Below are 15,011 nucleotides of genomic sequence, written 5' to 3' on the forward strand. Positions count from 1 at the left end.
AAGTGACCCCCTAAGGCCTTATATCAAAATAGGGTCGGATAAGAAAATTTCCATATATGACCCCCGAAGGCAATTATGTAGTATAATTATGTGGTAGAAGAATTGTTATGTGGGCAGCAGAATCGATTTTGTGGATGGTAAAATCTTTATTGGGCAGTAAAATTTTTATGCGGTCTGCAGAATGGTTATATGGCCTGTAGTATCATTTTGTTGCCAGTAAAATTGTTTTTCAAAATTTGCCCATTTCCTATTCCACTATACGATACTTATGCAGTCCGCGGAACAGTTCTACGGTAGCAAAATTGACCGCAGAATCGCCTTCTTTTGCCAAAAATTCCCATCAACACTTCAGTGTATTCTTCAACCCCAAAAGTCAGTACCATGTCTCGTTTTCTACAATCCTCAAACCCATTAGCCTACCTTGGCACCACGAAACTTTAAATTCCTTGACAAAATTTTATGGGTCCTTACATGTTGCCCATGGTTTCGAGGCTGTACACGGTGTATTGTGATGTTCATGTGTTGTCGCATAGTGCTTGTATAAATAGTGGGGTGTTTACGTATGTGTAGCAAAATTGAATGACTCAAGAGCAGGATTATACATTCATGGTTTATAGAATTCGGCATTTAATTCCAGCGCCATATAGGTAATTGGACTATGGATGTTCAGGCCTTGGCTAACCGACTAGCGAGATTTAATATCTCCAAACTTGGTAGAAATTCATGTCTATGTCTCGGTGTTGTTTTTTGAATACATTAAGGCTCGTCAGTGGGATGGTCTTCATTTGTTTCTTTCGGGGCACGGGTGTTACGAAATGGTTTCTCATAAGAGATTATTGGAGGTGACGACGCGCTATAGTTTTGGTGTCAAATCAGAGTTTTTGGTGTTGATGGTTTGAGAGAGATGATCCTTGAGTAGGCTTAGGGTTGATTGAATTCTATTTGTTTGGGTGCTACAGAAGTGAATCGTGACGTGAGGCAACATTATTGGTGATGGAAGATGGGACATTATTGAATACGTATTGCGGTGGTTGAATTGTTAGCAGGTCGAGTATGAACAGTAGGCCGAGTAGTTTTCTTAGGAAGATGGTCTAATTGGAGTGGGAGTGGCAGCATATCGTATGGATTCTATGATAGGATAGCACATACTTTGAGGAAGTTTAGAGCGATTTGGATCTTTGTTGACAAATTACTAAGTTTATGTATCCTGTTTTGGGCAGTGGTTTCTACACTTAGGAAGTCTGAATGTGACAAGTGATTTTTCTTGAAATGTAGAGGGATGTGAAAGCTTGATTATCATTTTGGGATGCAACATGACTTCGAGTATTGGCATTCTGGATGTGCAATATAATTTCGGCAGTAATATTCCATTTTAGGTAGAAAATGCAGTTGTCGGATCTTCAGTTGGTGTTAATGGAAATGAATGAACTCGTACAGGTGGTGGGCGAGTGCGGGCTCAAGAGGATTGACTTATTTTGAGGTGGTTGTAACCATGTCAGTGTCAAAGAAAGATTTCGACATGGGATTACACAGGTGGGCTATCTCCTATGAGCAGATTAGCGGTTGCATGATTTCTGATGAAGTTCCTATGAAGAGTTCTACTTTCTATCCAGCAAGAGGCATGTACTAAGATGTGGGCTTAGATCTTGTGAAGAAGATATTGCGACTCCTAGGAGATTTAATGTGCATTTGGGGCTGTTAATTCGGCGTTTGCCATGATTAGTGCAACAAGAGCTTGTGAGAATTTGGCTGAGTAACGGTGTGAGATCATGGTAACTAAGGAAGGGGAGTCATTTTGGTTTCTAGATTTATATGATTGTGGCTTCAAACTAAGTGGGAGAGCCTACCGTCTATGATTGGGTCACGTGGTTTTGTGCCTTTGGGTTTCAGGTTATCGGTACGCTGATGGATTAGTTATGACCGAGGAAGAGAATGTAAAAGGTAGTTCAAGCAAGGAATTTGATGAATGTGTGTTACATTGCCTTATCGATTTATGTGCAGATTTTGGGATGAGTCAGATTTTATACTTCTTGTGGATATGGTGTACAAGGGCAGGGATTCACCCGGTTGCTTCTTTGGAGTATTTGTATGGTAATGGAGAACTAGTGATTTGGTTATAATCCGGACTACACCAGTGTGGGTGACTCTCAATAGTGGTTCTAGTGGAGATATAAGGTGTGGTGCTTAAGAATTTTTGGGTTCGTTATGTGGTGAAGGATTTGTGTTTTGCAGCAGCATGTGAAGGGTACTTGTAGTATTTATTTTATCATCGGGTCTGTAATGCAGTATCAAAAGATAGAAGAAACAACTTCGAATTCGCAGGAGATCTTTAGAACGGGTGTATCCGTTGGATGTACTATTGAGTGCATGAGGAGGATATAAAATGGCTTATGGGTATTCAGACAATTTAGTCTTATGATTTGGGGTCACTTGGGATGAGTGTTGATTGAGGACGATTGTGTTTTGGAAAGAAAGGTACTGATTCTGAAGGTAAGTGAAGAGAAAATTGAGTAGTTGAGTAAATTTAGCAGTAGTTTGGATCGGCATGGTAATGGAAATTATTAGTTCCTTCGGTGTGGTAAGTCTATATAGGTATTTGTGTCTATTCACACGGGCTTGCAGTATCCGAGATTTGATTGATTTGGAGGTATTTAATTCTGATGGTTTTGTTATGTGTTTAATGAATCCTGAATGAGTTGTGGCGGTTTAGACCACGACTTGAGGTTATGTGCCATTTGCAATTTTGGGATGTTTGTTGTGTGTTGCAATTCTTCTTTTGAAATGAGTTATGTTAAAGGTTTCTAGCCGATGAACTGTTATCCTACTAGTGATTCAGGAGTTATGATGAAATTCTTGTACTCTCATGCAATATAATGAGAGGTGCAGTGAGCAGTATGGAATTGGCATTTGAGGGTCAAGGTTGCGGTCAAGTTTTGATAAGAATGTCATGAGCTCGGAAGAGCGGGGGAGAAATTTCAGATGTCCAAGAGTATGCTGGCACTATTTTAGTATCATTTGAGAATGGTGTTATGTGGAAGAGGCATTGTGTATTGATATTCCTAATTTGCACTGCAAAAATAGTATGGTTGATAGCCATGGATGCATAGATTTTCCTACCTGGTGCGGAAGGTCGTGGGAGTATCTCCTGCGGGATGATCGTATTAGTGCCATGTGTCAGTCATTTAAAATCAGGTATGACGAATCTAGTATTGTCGCTAATTGGAGAGTTTATGTCTGAGAGACGCTTTGTTCTTTGGTTGCGAACTGTGAAAGTTTGTTCCTGATTTGACGCTTTGTTAATGTATATTCTATACCATATCAGATATGCTTATTCGGCATAGCATTGCTTATGGATAGGTCTTCTGGCGTGGTGGCTGATATTTCTGCCTTTATCTATTCAGTTGCTACTCTTTTTTGCCATGTGGGTTGTGAGACGGCTTGGCTATTCACACATGCATAGTGATCTTACGTAGCTTGTGGTGTTATATGAGCGAGATGGCTCTCGAGATACATGTTGTTTATTGTACCTTAGTTGTGCTTCGCATTTGTAGCGCATGGTGCTATATGTCTCACCAAGGTTATGTTTATACACTTGGCGTGTCTGTGGTTAATTTGCTAGCATTTAGTGGGTATGAGCATTTTCTCTCAACGGGGATTCCTTCTTAATCGTTATGTGTGGATCGGGTGGCACACCGCCACGGGTATTATGTTTGGATTGGGTTGCGCGCCACAATAATATTATGTGTGGATCCGGTTGCACGCCGCAATGGTGATATGTTGGGTATGGTTCCTTGATACTCATTTTTGTGTGTTTTGCTTGTCATCTTTGATATAGCTTCATAGCATTCGCTTAGTTTTTTTATTCATTATGTGGGATGGATAGTTTTGTACTCAGGTTCGCTTCTCCTTCTTGGTCATATTTAAGTTGTGGCTTGTTGGCACATTGATGATGCTGTATGAGATTTTAGACAGTGTTTGAGGTGTCTTACTTCCCGAGCAGCTTGTACTAGGTAAGACGAGGTTGTTGGACCTGAAATCAGTACAATCGGAGTTACATAATGAACATCAGGGAGAAAAGGTCACTAATCCGTTCCGAATGAGGAAATGGTTCCTGTTGAGCAGAGAGACTCCATGAGTTATTGATTTGGCGGGTGCTTGTGATTGTTTGCACATCTCTTTCATTGTTTGAGTATTGCGAGTTTTGAAACAAGGCATGCATGTGATATGAGGTATACTACGGGCATCAGGTTCGTAAATTTGCAGCTATTGTGGTTGGGGGATGTCATTATGGGCATACGAAGTATGTGGTGCATTTTCTGATTACAGCATGGGTGTATAATCATGTTTTATTACAGCTTATTGAGATTGATGCGGTGTACGAATGCTAGAATCGAACCTTGTAGAGAATTCCGGATGTTGGAACTTGGTTCTAAGGATTGCAGGCTAAGATAACAGGAAGGATCTTTAGCCTGGGTTGAGCTAGTGTTCTCATATGGATTGTGGTGGCACGAGTAGGTGCACGAGGTGTTAAACTGTGTTTTTTGGCAATTCTGGGACGGTTCCTAACACGTTCGAGGACTGGCGTATGTTTAAGTAGGGAAGAATGTATTGTTCCACTGGTGGTTTTGAGTTCCAGCGCATCGTTTGGCGGTTTGAGGCCTTGAGAATCTTCAGATTATGTATTATGACTTGCACGCGTGGTTGGTTTGGATTTATGAGGGATTCAGAGTTGATTTGGAAGAATAATTCTCAATTTAGGAGCTTTAAGTTGGAAGAGTTGACCAATGTTTGACATTCAATTAAATGACCTCAAAATCAGGATTTGAAGGTTCCAATAGGTTTGGATGAATATTTTGGACTAGGACGTATGTTTGGTGCGAGTTTCGGGTGGACTGGGAGCGTTTTGGTGCTTAATGTGGAAAGTTTGCATTTTGAAGGTTTTAGAATTTCCTAAGTTTGATAAAAATTAGACTTTTGGTGTTATCAATGTCCGTTTGGGATTCTGAGTATTAGAATATGTTCGCATTGTGAATTTTGTCTTGTACGTAAAAATTAGGGTCATTCTGGAATGTCTATTTGTGATTCGGACGCGTTCGACGAAGTTTGAATGTTTCAAAGTTGAAAGAAGGATTCTGATCGTTGATTCATTGTTTTGACGTTATTCATGATGTTTGGAACCTTTGAGTAAGTTTGGATAAGGTATTGAAACTTGTTGGTGTGATTGGACGGGGTCCCGGGGGCCTTGGGTGTGTTTCGAGGTGGTTTAGGAACAAGTTTGGATTATTTGCTACTGCTGGTTGCTGGTTGTGGGTTTGTTCTTTGCGAACGCGGACGGAAGCATGCATTCGCAAAGAAGGATTTGAGATGGAGTACTGCTTTGTTCAACCATTAGTGAAGTAGGTCCCGTGTTCGCGAAGGTCGTGGCAGTGGTTCTACGCATTCGCAATATAGGAGTCGCGTTCGCAAAAGGGATGTTCGGCCTAGGAGATTTTGGCCTTCGCATTCGCGTAGCTGTGGTCGCATTTGCGAAGGGTCTCCTGGTAAAGCATCACGTTCGCGAGACTCGTCTTGCATTCGTGAAGAATGACGGTTGGGCGGTGTATAAGAGATTAAAATCGGGCTTTGGCTCATTTCATCTCCTTTTTCTCTTTGGAGCCGACCTTGAGGGAGATTTTGGATTGCCATTTTCATCATCTATCATGAGGTAAAAGATTCCCACTTATTGTAAGTTAAATATATTGTTTATATATGGTTTCGAACATGTAAATTTGTAAAAATTGTGGGATTGATTAAGAAACACCTAGAAATGGTAATCTTTGAATTTGACCACGAAATTGGACATGGAATTAGAAATAAATTATATATGTGAGTTTGTGGTAATATGGGTAATAATTATCTTCAATTTTTTTTTGAAATTCAGGCATGTGGGTGTAGGAGTTGACTTGTTGACCGTCCGTACGAAGTTGGGAATTGTTATAAATTGTTAAATTACGAGTATTGGAGTATATTCTCATTGGTTTGCACGTTTTTTTATAAGATTCGGATTGTTTGGCATCGAATTGAGGTGCTAGAGAGGCGTTGGAGCCGGTTATCGGATTTTGGAGTGAGATAATTCTCCTACCTAACCTTTTGAGGGGAAAACTACCCCATAGGTGATATATTTGTTATGTGTCGCATGTTGTGGGGGCTATGTACGCATGGGATGAAGAGAGTCCGTATGTAGCTAGAATCATGTTTATTTCTGGGTAGACTTAGGACATTACCATGAAATAGTTGTATTACTTGAATTCAATTTGTTAGTTTAATTACATAAAACTTATAACGGAAATTTGATAGAGATCATGTTACATCAAATCTCAATACCCTGAGTTGTTTGGCGGAATAATTAATTGATGGTAAATGTCATGTTTATTTTATGTCCGTGACCTTGTGATACAAATATGTGACCCATAATTCAATAAGTTTTCTCTCTTCTTGCGTATCAGGCCGAACGCCTCGGCGGTACAATGAAATAGCAATATGAGATGCATCCATGGATCGGGTCGTACGACCTCGGTAGTGTATGTACATGACCTTACGGATCGGACCTGACGTCCTCGGCATAATTTATGCATAATATTGCTAGGAGTCCGAATATTCATGATATTTCCCTTTTGATTGAGACTTGACATTTACATGATATTCCTTATCTGTTTGAGGTAGCCCATGATATTTCTTATTTTTTTGAGATAGTACATGAGATATGAGTAATTTATACTTCCATTATGTTGGAGGATATTGTTAGTTTCAGTTCTTACCTCATTATTTCCGTCATATTTCTCATCTATTTATAATTTATTCTACTGATTTATTGGAACACTTGTAAGTGTCGATGTCGACCCCTTGTCACTACTTCTCCAGGGTTAGGCTAGATAGTACTGGATACACATTGATTTACGTACTCATGCAACACTTCTGCATTGATTGTGCAGATATTTTGGTGGCCATTTGGGCGCATGAACGCAACTGTTGAGGGGACTTTACGGTGAGTTGCATTCCATGTTACGATCTGCAGCACACGAAGTATCCATCATGTTCATTTATGTTGTAATGTCTAATTTTACATTCAAGACAGATATTTTACTGGTATTCTACTTTTTAGTATATTCTCATGCACCTGACACCGGGTTTTGGGAGTTTCTAGTAGACGTTATAGTTGCTTAATATTGTCACCATTTCCTTTTCATATTTAATAAATGTCTGTATCACCATGGTTTTCTCCAAATTGATTGTCTTTATTTAATAAAATTCATGGTTTTAAATGTAATAAAAATGAATAATTTAGTTGATAGCTCAGCATTGGCTTGCCTAATGGCGACGTTAGGCGCCATCACGGCCTATGGTGGAAATTGTTTCGTGACATTTACAACCCACAACACTTTTAGCAATAAAGGAAGACACTAGTGACCAGGTTCAATTTTGAATTGGCGCATCGTATTTTTCCTGCAATAGAAAGTCTCTATTTAACATCTTTGTTGGTCTTGGTATAACACGAAAAATAATTAGATGGAATGAATCAGGTAAAGAATTCTTAGTGATTGAATTAGCCTGAGGCATTGAAGACTTGGATTTAAGTCTAGTGACAATATGATAAGAAGGAGCAGCTAAGGCTTGAGATAAACTTTTCTTAAGAACTATAGCACTAGATTGAACAACAACTAGACTTGATAGTCTAATTAGTTGGAAGGTGAGGTAGATCAATTAGATCGATAGAGGGAAGATTTAATGGGGAAGGGATATTAGGTGTTTTAAAGGTACTAGGAGATGGAGAAGACGAATCAGAATTTAGTGAACTAGAGGGCGAGACGGAATGACCACAACGATTAAAAGCATGGGTAGCATTAGTGTGACAATGACATAGAGAAACCATTGGTAGTGAGTGAAAAGGAATAGACAAAGAAGAATAATTGGGGGAAGTTGATTTATTTAGGGAAGAAAAAGGAAATAATGCTTCATAAAAAAATTATATCTCAAGCTATGTTGACTCGTCCACTTGGTACGTGAAGGCACTTATAACCTTTGCAATGAAGAGTATATCCTAAGAACATACATAGAAGAGTACTAAACTACAATTTATGCTTATTATAAAGTCTCAAGCAACGGTAACATGTGTAACCAGACACTTTAAGTGATAACAACACAGATAGCGGAAGACGTTAAGTATAGATATAGAATAATAGAAATAAGAAATCATGAAAGAGATGAACAAAAATTCAATTCAATGAAAATTGAAGCCTTTTTAAATATTAAAAGAAGCAAGGATATGTTGTTGAATAAAGAAGAATCGGGGAAGGTTAGATTCTGGAAAGGAAAAGAACACAGTCTCAAGTATTTAAAAATTGAAGCAGTGAAACATACATAGAAGAAGAAGAATATGAGGGAGATAACTCAAATAAGAAATCTTACAATTGAAGACATCCAAGTTGAAGATTCGGGCTTCAGATATTTCGAAGACGGCTTTCAGGACCAGCTATGGTCATTATTAGTTTATAGTGATTTTTTCTGGGCTGACTAATGCCCCAGCAACCTTTATGCACTTGACGATAGTGTATTTCAGTCGTATCTTGATTCTTTCGTCATTATGATTATTGACCATATATTGGTGCATTCCGCAGTCACGAGGATCATGAGCAGCACTTGAGGATCGTGCTCCTGACTTTGAGGGACAAGAAGCTATATGCTAGGTACAAGTGTGAGTTTTGGCTTGATTCGGTGGCATTCTTGGGTCATGTAGTATCCAGTGAGGGGATTAAGGTGGATCCGAAGAAGATTGAGGCAGTTCAGAGTTGGCCCAGACTTTCTTCTGCTACTAAGATCCGGAGTTTCCTTGGGTTGGCTGGAAATTATCATTGTTTTGTGGAGGGATTTTCATCTATTGCTGCCCCATTGACTAGATTGACGTAGAAGGGTGCCCATTCAAGTGGTCTGATGAGTGTGAGGAGAGCTTTTAGAAGCTTAAGATTGCCTTGACTACAACTCATGTTCTGATTTTGCCTTCAGGATCGGGTTCTTGTATAGTCTATTGTGGTTCTTCTCGGATTGGCATTGGGCGTGTGTTGGTGCAGGAGGGTAGAGTAATTGCTTATGCTTCGTGTCAGTCGAATCCCCATAAGAAGAACTACCATGTACATGATTTGAAGTTAGCAACCATTGTTAACGCACTGAAGATTTGGAGGCATTGTCTTTATGGTGTGTCTTGTGAGGTGTTCACAAATCAGAGGAGTCTCCAGCACTTATACAAGCAAAAGGAACTGAACTTGAGGCAATGAAGGTGGTTATAGATGCAAAAGGAGTATGATATCACTATTTTTTATCACCGAGGATGGCCAATATGGTGGCCAATGATTTGAGTAGGAAGGTTGAGAGCATCGGGAGTCTTGCTTATATTCTAGTTATGGAGAGACCGTTAGCATTGGGTGTTTAGTCTTTGGCCAATCATTTCATGAGGTTGGATATTTTGGAGCCTATCCGGTTTCTTGCTTGTGTTGTTTAACGATGTTACTTTTTTGATCACATCAAGGGTCATCAATATGATGATCCCCATTTGCTTAACCTGAAGGACACAGTGCATCACGGTGATGCCAAAGAGGCTACTATTGGTGATGATGGGGTATTGAGACTACATGGTCAGCTTTGTGTTCCATATGTGGACGGGTTGCATGAGTTGATTCTTGATGAGGACCATAGTTCGCGGCATTTCATTCATCTGGGTGCCGCGAAGATGTACCACAACATAAGGCACCATTGTTGGTGGCAAAGCATGAAGAAATATATTGTTGAGTATGTTTCTAGATATTTGAATTGTCAGCGGGTGAAGTGTGAGCATCCGAGACCCTGTGGTTTGCTTTAGAGGCTTGACATTCCGGAGTGGAAGTGGAAGCGCATCACTATGGATTTTTAAGTTGGACTTCCACGGACCTTGAGGATATTTGTGTAGTATGGGTTAGTGTGGATAGACTGACCAATTTTGCATACCTTATTCCATTCATAACTACCTATTCTTCAGATCACCTGGCTCGGATCTATATTCGGGAGATTGTACGCCTTTATGGTGTGCCCGTATCTATCATCTCGGATCGAGCACATTGTATTTTTGGAGAGCAGTGCAGTGAGAGTTGGGCACACAAGTAGAGCTGAGTATATCATTTCATCCCAAGACAAACTGACAGTCCGAGCGCACTATTCAGATTTTGGACATGCTATGTGTCTGTGTCATTGATTTTGGGGGTTCATGGGATTAGTGTCTTTCGTTAGCAGAGTTTGCCTACAATAAAAGTCGAGTATCTATATATCTCTTTATGAGGCCTTATATGGGAGGCGATGTCGTTCTCCGGTTGTTGGGAACTGATTTGGTCCGTGATGCATTGGAGAAGGCGAAGTTGATTCAGGAGAGGGTTCATACAACACGGTCAAGGCTGAAGAGTTATGCAGACAGGAAGGCTCATGATGTGCATATATGATGGGTGAGAATGTTCTACTCAGAGTATCACGCATGAAGGGTGTGATGAGGTTCAAGAAGAAGGGCAAGTTGAGTCCTAGGTATAGTTGATACCCAACTTTCCCTATATGTTTTTAATACACCTATGTACTTCCAAAATAGAATATATGCACATATAAGCCCACATAAGCTTTTTATAATTTTTCTATAATTTTTAAAGGCTTTAAATTGACTTATTTCTTCCTTTTTTTTATAAAATTTTCAATAATTATCCTTCAAATTATTGTTGTGTTAATTTAGCCATCTAAATTCTATATTTATGACAAAATATTGCTTAAATATTTTTAGTGTATTTTTTATAATTGCATTTATATTTTAAAGCCAATTTGCATATATTTGCAATATTAGCCTTATTAATGCATAATTACTTTATTAATGCATAAAAGGGTCTTTTAAAATTTTAAAATGTTAAAACAACTATTTTTAATCATTTTTGGCACACGAATTATTTTTTGGAAATCATTTTATCATTTTTATAAATTATATAGTACTGAAAGTGGCTATTTAAAACTTAGCCTATTTTATTCAATTTCAGCCTAAATTCAACCCAATCCAATCCCAATACTCAGCCCAATTTCTAATTAGAAATACCCGGCCCACACCCCGAATGCTCGATCCGATCCCCTCTCCCTTTAATCCTGGCCGTTGATCACAATGATCAACGGCCACCATTCCTCCTTCCCTTAATTAACTACCCTATACCCCAAAAACCTAATTCATTTCCCACCTTATACCCCCGCCCTAAAATCCTCTCAGCTCCCAAGCACTCTCAACCTATGCCCTAATCTCCAAACGCCGACCCCCCCTCCCCCCCCATCTATGGCCATCTTCGGTGACCTCTCATCATCTCTCAGGTCTCCAATGGCCTCTCTCATGTCATTCTTGCCATCTCTAAGGCCCTCAAGGGACTAGGGCCATCCCGTCTTGCATCTAGGGTTCATCTCCTGCCTGTTCCTGGCAATTCCAATGTGATTTCGAGTGAAATCTTTCTATATTTGCTATGATCTATGGGTTTCTAGACATGTTTCTTCATCTCTGTATGGTTCTCTTCGAAACCCTAATTTCGTTTCTAAACTTCCTAGATCTGTACAGATCTAGGACGATCTGAGTTTGTTTTTTGTGTGTTTTACAATACCCTTGAGATTCTTTACAAGAATCATATGATTTCAAGTGTTTTTCATCATTTTCTAAAAATTAGGGTTTTCGGAATTTCTTTTAAAACTTTGTTGGATGATTTTTTGTGTTTAAACTTCTGTTTCTCACATATTTTGACTGATTCTATGAGTCTACTACAACCTTAACTCGCCTATGCTGAAAGCCCTAATTTTTAGGGTTCTTCGTTTGGTTTCTGAGTATTAGCATGTCTGATTGGTTCTCGCTTTGATTTCTTCTGATTTCTCGTAACTGTCTTGCCTTAATATGCTTCTACTGAGTTTCCTAGTCTAAGCTTTCACTGATTCTATGTGCTTGTGTTCATCTTGGTTGTTCACATCAAGACCTGTATCTTTCTCATTGAATCAGTATTGTTTAACTTTTGTTTTGCTAGAGTTATATGTCGACTCCTGACTATCCATGTTTTACCCTATTTATATGCTAAACATGCTGACTCTTTTCATGACTCTCTCTTTGATTGAGCCATTTAATATTCTGAAATCCTTATTTCTTGGGTTTATTTGAACACTTTCCCTTAAACTTTCGATTCTTACCTTTCTACTCGATTTGATTGATTTGCTTGCCTTAATTAATTTTTCCATACCTTGTCTGCATTATTACTTGATTCTTACTGATATTTCCTTAATTAGAACTTTATGCATCTACCCTTAAAACCTATGATATACCTAAAGCTTTACTTTATTCTTTTCCTTTAATACCTGGCTTGTTTACCGTTGATTGACTTGTCCCTTGATTAAGGGAAGATCTTGCTGATTTTTGGGTGACTTCCCTGATTTACTACTTAATTGATTTATTACCTTGTTTTGTGTTGTATAAACGTTCTCTTCTTTTAAGTTCAGAACAAAAAAAAAGGGACTCTAGTTCATCTACACTATTATACTTTCAAAAAACCCTCTACTCTCTTCTGTTCCTTACAATTCCAACTAGTTCGGCCGGCTGTAAGCCAAGGGTGACTACTGCATTATATTTACTCTGTATTCTGCATACTCTCCTTAACTGGTATGTTCTAATTAAATTCATTCCAAGCTATGTGTTTACTTTGTTCATGCAGTTTATCAATCTTGATTTCCAGTTTTATGAGTTATTCTACTTAGATGCAATCAGTATGCCTAGATTACTGTATCACAGAGCATTCATTAAGCTTAGGATTTCATACTGTTTAGCATGACCAAACCCTGCTTGTTCTAAAATATGGAATGCTTTCATGAAATGTTTGTCTGGTACAGTTTTTTCTAATGTAATTATGTTTGTGTCTTAAACCTATGTGTTCTCAACTTAACTTTGTAACTACCACCTATGTATTTGATTGCCATCACTGAGGTGTATGCTAGGTGTTCCCTCTACCTCTTTCCCTTATGTGAGATTTGTTCTGAAGTTGTATGTTCTCTAACCTGCTTTCTGACTATTTTAAATGTCTTCTTAAAGTATTCCTACTCTTAACTCTGTTCTGACTTTCATAAAAGTTCTTTTTGCTACTAAGACCTTTTTCTCTGTCTACCGAACACATTCAAAGTCATTATGCACTCCCGCGTTACTCCTAGAGTATTAGGTTCTGCCCCTCTCGCATGTGTACTGCCTTGAGATCCATGAGATTTCTCTGAACTCTGGCATGTCAGAGCTGGCCTTTCCACACTGCACTTGAATCAATTCTTGTTTTAGAAAAAGTCTAAGTGTGAGCACTGCCTGGGATCCTTGAGATCCTCAGGGAACTTTGACACACCTAGACATGATATCATCTATGAACCTTGGCATTTTGAGGCTATTGGAGGCTTGGGGAAGTCAGTTGGGCCTGCTTCAGGCTCGCTATAGTTAACTTCTTCTTTTCTTTATTGTTTATGTAATTTATTCAGCCGTTCTGTAATAATTGTTTGTAAATAGCTTTGGGGTGCTTAGTGAAATGGGGTGGAGAGTTATACCTGTTGGGTAATTTGGGTAGAGACCATGCCTATCGGATTGTGTTAATGCACTTGCTATGTTTGCTTTACTTTCACAATATTAGAAATCATGTCTGTCGACGCCCCCTTTTTCTCGCGAAATCGGGTTTACGACATTTGGGAAGACAACTCTATTCCCGTTTGGGACTTAGGTTTTTGGATTTGAAGAGTCGCCACCTAATGATTAAGTGCATTAGGACACTAAGAAGGGTTTTTGACATAACTCAAGGGGAAGGTGTTAGGCACTCCTCAAGATCCACTAGTGTGGTTCCCGGCCATGCTATGTTGTGACTTTAATGCAAATAGATACACAAATAATTTTACACATAAGGGTTGTAAATAGATACGTGACAAGTATGTGGGGTCAAGGTCTGGATGATATACAATTTGTTTAAAAGGGGGACTAAACGCAGAAAATTAATCAATACATTGAATAAACAAAGAAGAAAAATTTGGAAGAAAAGGAATAATGCAGTAAAATTAAGGAGGAGTTTTGAGTAGTTGAAAAGACAGGATTTTATAGATATTAAACAAAGTTGTATAAGGAAAGGGGTCCTAGGTTTGTAAATCACATGGATCATCCACAGAACACCAGTAATCAATCGTATGCATAGTGTTATCGTGCGATCATCATCTCCATGTCTGCCCTTCCCACCCCGTTAAGGTATTAAGCGCGAAATAGTCTCGTTTACTTATTGCATGTTATTACCCGTCCCACCTATCAGTCCTGGAGGCTTTTAGGACTACTAATCCTAAAGGGAGGAAGCTTGGCTTTTCAGAGGTTTAAAAAGGTTAAAATACTAAGGCGTCAAGCAAAACACATGAAAGCAGTTATGGGAGCACAAAACAATTAAGGCTCAGATAAACCTCCTTGAATCACAGAAAATCATGTAGTTTAGCATGTCTTACATATACTGATTAGGTCGCAATTATGCTTAACGTTAGGCAGGCTGGTTGATTACATATTTTCAGGCAAGAAGTTCGCATTAGGCTCGCCTGGCTGCAACTTATCGAAGACCAGTGCAATTAATTAACTACATACTTTTTTGCCTAAGTGATGGCCTATAGGCATGGCATCTACTGGTTTCAGGAATAAAGAAACAAACTGATTGAGAAAGTTGCCAGTTTTAACAGAATGGTGCGAGTTCTGTAATTAGTGCTAATCTTAAAACAAGTTATTCAGATTTGATTGATAGTTCCTATAGGCATGCTTTCTAGCGTCGTTAATTTAAACACTTTTTACAAGCGTAGCAAGAGCGCAGAAATCCTATAGGCATGGTATCTGAATGCTGTTAGTTTGTAATCCTATAAATAGGTTTGCCTAGTGAACAATGCATGCGTAGAGTTTGGATTTCTGGTTACTTATA

The sequence above is a fragment of the Nicotiana attenuata genome, unplaced genomic scaffold (assembly GCF_001879085.1).
Source record: "Nicotiana attenuata strain UT unplaced genomic scaffold, NIATTr2, whole genome shotgun sequence".
NCBI lineage: Eukaryota > Viridiplantae > Streptophyta > Magnoliopsida > Solanales > Solanaceae > Nicotiana > Nicotiana attenuata.